We start from the raw sequence: 6,000 nt of genomic DNA, 5'->3' as shown, positions 1-6,000 counted from the left end.
GGAAGAAATGCTTGGGGTCAGGAGATGAAGGAGCAAGTGAAAAATGGCCTTAATAGGACAGCTGCTGGAAGGGGGCTGTGGGAAACTGGGACAGGAAAACATACAGGAGACGTATAGGTAAGGACAAGACCTGTGAGAGAGCAGATTGTGAGGTTGACCGTTTTCTTTAGGCCAAGGGAAAGTTCAAGAAGACATCAGACTTTTAATCACTTCTCCAGATTTCTGAGCGGTGAATGGCACAGTTTGGAGGACATTTGAGGCAAGAGCAGAAACACAAACAGAGCCTCCAGGTGTCCTGGATGGAGAGAGATAGGATGTTGTGCATCTTCTGGCCTGGTAACACTCAAACATCACATGGTTGGCATGAGTATCGGTGCAGAGCATGGCTAAGGGTTCAGTCCAGGAAGAAGAACTTTAAATTCTGGTTTCTCAGACAGCTGTCTCCAAGGGACAGGTGGTTTTGTTGCTGTTAATTGGGCAGTTACTCTGCTTTTTTATTGAGTTGAAAACGATCTGAATTAAGAGGTTTTTACCCTGGTGTGCCTGTGGCATTCTTTGTCCTTCTCAGCAGGGGAGTGACTGGCTTACCAGGAATTGGCACAGAGTAAGCACCTTTCTTGGCACTATTTTTCTAAGCACAACTGCAGCTCATGCAAAATCCCCACAGGTGACGCAGCTTGGGAGGAATATCAAGATCTGCAAGTGCACTGCAAAGAGGAAGGTTTTGTGGTGCTCATTAATTCGGGAGCTGAAGAAACTGGGTTTACTGTTTCACTGAAAGTATTACCGAATGCTGAACTACCAAAGCAAATTGAACAAGCACTGCAAGGACTTCTTAGCCTGAAGCAAGCACTGGGGCAAGAGTAGAGGAAATAAACCTAGTAAAAAACTAAAAGAGGTTTAGTACATCCCCCCATTTCATCATGTAACGCTCAAGTTCTAGCCATGTACCAAAGCACTGATAACCTACAGCCTTTCTTCAACTACAGTCACTTCGAGAAGCATTCAGTTAGTCTGAGCTGAACAAAAACCTTCATTCATTACATCCCTGTAGGATGCAAACAAGTTCACAACATGATAATCCCTTTCAGCCCTTATTAAATCAGCTACGCACCACAGGTGGGAAATCAGCCTGGAAAGCAGAGACAGCCCCGTGCACACTTTGCAATAAAGCATGGCTTTAGTCACTGCAAAGATTTCCAGGGCTTTCCCGGCCTCTCTCCCAGGAGGCAGACTTCCAGTGTCCCACAGCCAATCGCACAGCGTCATGTTTGCATTATGTGGCAGTGACGATGTGCTTGTTCTTGGCACTGAGGGGCTCTGACTGCAGAGCTCTGCAGTGACAGTGGAAGTCTTTTTTGAGCTGGATTTGCAGCTTCCTCTTTTGAAATGCAAGCAGAGTACAAGACTCTTTTGTGGGAGAAAAATAAAAATAAACAAATAAATAAATAAAAGTAGGAAGAAAGAAACAGGAAGAAAAGAAGAAAGAAGGAAAGAAGGATAAAAAAGAAGGAAGGGAGGAAGGAAGGAATCCACTGAGATTTGTTTTCCATTTAAAAAGAATGAATTTACAGCAATCAGGACACAGCCCTGCTTTTCAAACACTGGCCCCAACAGTGATCAGATGCTCATATCAGAGGTCAGACATGTCTTCCCATGTTCATAGAACCATAGAATTAAAGAATCATAGAATCACAGCATGGCCTGGGTTGCAAAGGCCCACAGCGCTCATCCAGCTCCAACCCCCTGCTGTGTGCAGGTCACCAACCAGCAGCCCAGGCTGCCCAGAGCCACATCCAGCCTGGCCTTGAATGCCTGCAGGGATGAGGCATCCACAGCCTCCTTGGGCAACCTGTGCCAGTGCCTCACCACCCTCTGCATGAAAAACTTCCTCCTCATATCCAACCCAAACCTCCTCTGTCTCAGCTTAAAGCCATTCCCCTTGTCCTATTACTATCCACCCTTGTAAACAGCGGTTCCCTGTTTTTAACTCCACATTTGAAGATTTGATGCTCCATTAATGAGTCCAACGTGTGAGAAGGAGGTAGGAAGTGAATGGCTCAGAGTGGGTTTTTGTTGACAGCACGACTTTTTCCCACACATCTCCTGTTTGGTGCAGCCCCAGACACCACCTACACAGCCCTGCCAGCAAGAGCAGATGTTCTGCTGGTTGGGCACAATGTGGCAATTACCGAACTTTGAACATACCATCATTACAACATCAGCTTGTTTTTCGGTTTTCCCCACCAGGTTTTCTAACTTGGGTCTACTTACTGCCTGTTGTTCTTTCCTTCTCTTCCCAATTAAAAACTGTAAGAGAAATGAGAACTGTTTTAGGCTCTCCTAAAAACCAAGGTGTTAAAGGGAACTATTTCATTTGAAAAAATCTCAAAAGAGCTCTTGATCTAAAGCCAGCATTTCTAGTGAAAATGTTTCCATGGTTAGTTTTTACTCCTTTTTTTTTTTTTCTTTTTTTTTTTTTTTCCCTAAAGTAAACAAAATTTCAGATCAAATTAAAAATTTCCATTCTGGCTGAAAAGCTGCTCCTTTTCAGTTGGAAAAATACTTTGATGCAATAAAAAAAGAGAAGAAGCCTTTTGAAAAAACAGCTGACTTCTATTCAGGTGGAAGCTGTCTCCTGAAAATCTCAACCCCCAAAAGCATAAGATACCAAACATATATTCAGTTTGCATTCATGTTAGCAGGCAGAAATATCCTTTTCTCCCAAAATGCCTTCAGCTTTTCTTTCTTTTTCTGCATACAGACTTGGCTGCATACAGATTTAAGTTTCAGGGTTCCTAATTTATGTACATATACATACATATGTGCGTCTGTGTGTATATAAACTCACTGTGGCTTCATACCCTCAGACTGTACGTCACTGTCTCCTCCCTTGTTGCTGGCCTTGATACTTAGGCCTTATTTGTATGAGGACATTGAGAAAAGTAGCTGGAACGAATTTGCCACGAAGTGTCTTGGGGCCTACAAACAACTGGGTATGTTTAAACTTGAATTATTTGTCATCTTGGGTCCAAAGAGGTAGCTCTGTCTGGAACAGAAAGAACTCTGTTTCCAAGTTGAAAAGGCACATTTGCACACCTTGTTGTTAATGTACCATGTTGGGTAAAGTTTATGTTTCACGAGGTAAATCAAGAAACAATGACATTTCAAAATCTACCGAGATTTGAAGAAGGGCTCACGTGCCCCAAAGTTCTCTTTTTTCCATCCCCACAGCTTTATCAGTTGAAATCAGCCAAGAGGAGGTATTACCTCCTCCTGCAAGCTGTGCAGTCATTGAGATTTTAAGGTCATTATGAAAGCATTTGGTTTTGAAGTAATTGCTTCAACTTTCTATTGCTGTTTTCTCTCAACCTTCAGATGTCATAAAAGAGAACGTAAAGCAAAAAACATTTCCTCTTTTCTAACAGTGACAAAGCAAGGTGAAATACCTCTCCTGGGGCTTCCACATCAGCTACCTTCTTCTTTCCTTTTTTCACACCAACACAGACGAGACACAACTGTCTGCATTCCCAGTTTGCCTCTGGCCTTCCAAGCAGAGCATTTAACATAACACGCAGAAGAACTTCTTTACGGTAAGGGTGATGGAGCACTGGCACAGGCTGCCCAGAGAGGTGGTGGAATCTCCTTCTATGGAGATATTCAAGACCCATCTGGACACCCACCTGTGTGACCTATTGTAGGGAACTGCTTTAGCTGGGGTGTTGGACTCCATGATCTCTTGAGGTACCTTCCAACCCCTGTGGTTGTGTGATTCTGTGTTTCATGAGCCCATGAGCACCTTGTACAAATAGTGAGTTTAGTTTGTGCTACCTTTTTATTAAATATATATATACATATATAAATGTCTCTTTATTGGAAATTGCCTCCTCTGCCTGCATCCAGCACCAGGTTTGTACATCTCATACCTCAGAAAGATGGAACTATTTAGACAGATGCTGAAATCAAGCTTTGGTCTTTTTTTGTCATTGTTTTTCCCAGCCGGAAGAGAAGCTACATTAATATTGACAAGATTTTATACAAAAAACAAAAAAAAAAAACAAAAAAACAACCCACAGTGCTTGGAGATTCATGGTGGGATTTTTCTGAGCTGTTTTCCACCTGTACTGCCACTCTGAGGCTTGCCCTGGGAACCCAAGGGCATTTTGCCCAGTGAGGTTTGAACTTGTTTTGCTGCTGTTGGGAGCCTCTCAGCTGCCATTGCCTCAAGGCTCTTTGCTTAGAGCACTGAGACATGCTACCAAGAAAAGGGAAGGCAGGATCAACACTCCTGCTGAATTTTAGATGATGGCGAGCCAGTTCTGTTTCTGCATGAGAAATCTTCTCTCGTCTCCAGAAATAACAGTATTGAATTTTGTCACATTGGAGAAGTATCTCTATAAGTGTGTGCTGCACAAAAGAAGAAACAATGATATTCAGCCATTTCTCTAATAATTTGGGGGCGTATTTACCTCATGTGCAACCAGCTTAGCTGTGGTAGGATTAAATTCAGTGTTCACATCACTGCTGCATGGATCCTGACCTGAGCAGAGAACAGCAGGCTCACAACTTGAAATGTGTTGAGCAAGGCAGATGTACAGCTGAGGGCCTGTCCTTTCATTCCCTCCCCTCATGTGCATTTCATTGATACAGGGATAAAATACAGTAATTGGAAAAGGCATTTACAATGGGAAACAGAATGGAAAAATTCAAATTGAGGCCAACCAAAAGGGGGGGGAGGAAAATCACCTGAAAAATAGAATTGACACAATGGGAATAACTGCAAGTTCGTAGTAAAAGCTACACATTCTCACTGTTCTCTCCACAGCATGGTATCTTCTCTCTGAGCTGAATAAGAGAATTTATGGAGGTCATTCATCCCCTGGTAATTTGGCTACTGTAATATATTTCTCAAGTGAGAGGGAAACAGCCAGAGGAGACAGTATGTGAGAATACAGAGCACTGGGGGAGGAGGCTTATCCAAATTTATAGCTGCCAGCAAGGATGTGGCTTCGTAATTCACAGTCACTCTTTTTCCTGTCAGTACCGAGGAATCTGTCCTGTTAATGGTCTGTGATAAATGCCTCAGCACAAATTCAAATCTCAGTGATTTTGGTGTAAAATCTTCTGAGACTGGTGGACTCAGTTCTCATTACAAACATGACTAATCTATATTCAAAAGGTATTCTGGGTGAACATAAGCTTTCATCTTGAATTTTTTCTTAGAAATACCTGGAAGAAGTGAGTGTATGGAGTAATCTAACTGGACATGGACAAGTCCAGGGATGAGTCTAGATGAGTTGCTCCATGTAGGGTACAAGGCGATGTTGCAGGTTGGATGATCTGTTCTGCTCCCAGCACAACCCACTGCAAGTTCTCTTTTGGTGGTGTCTGCTTTCTGCTGCTCTGTCTTGAGATGGGATTTTTCTTCTATACTTAAAACCTGGAATAAATGAGTTGTTACTTCCATATTTCCAGTTCTTGATGCAAGCTGCCCTGCCATTCGTTTTCCATGTGTGACAGAGAGATTGCTACTGAAGTTCTGTTTTCCCTTGATGACTGAGAGGAGATCCTGCTTTGCTGCCATAACTGTTATTCAATAGATTAAAAGATGTCACCATTTCCAACACTCGGGCCAAAGCTAACACGAAGGAAATGAACTGGGATATCTCTAAAAACATTAGAGATGATTAAAAAAGCCTTGATAGCAGTCATTTTTTGCCCTGGCCGTGATCTATCCAGGATTATTTTTCCAAGCTACATGGGAGTAGCGATGTCTCTGTTTCCCTGTGGACTGTAGGAAGTCTCTGGTTGACAACAGAGGGGGTGAGTGGCTTTTCCCTTAAGGGTGCAATGCCTTGAAAAGTAAGGCTTCTTTAAAGCTGTGCTAAGTAAAGGTGTTTGGTGAAAGGTTTGGTTAAAAGACCTAAAGCACAAGACAATTTTAATAAGTTTTTATATGTCCAAAAAAGGATTTTTCCCAAATGGTCTTCAGAGACTGAT

The sequence above is a fragment of the Tympanuchus pallidicinctus genome, unplaced genomic scaffold (assembly GCF_026119805.1).
Source record: "Tympanuchus pallidicinctus isolate F22 unplaced genomic scaffold, pur_lepc_1.0 scaffold1, whole genome shotgun sequence".
NCBI classification, from domain to species: domain Eukaryota; kingdom Metazoa; phylum Chordata; class Aves; order Galliformes; family Phasianidae; genus Tympanuchus; species Tympanuchus pallidicinctus.
Note: the sequence above shows the minus strand (reverse complement) of the source record.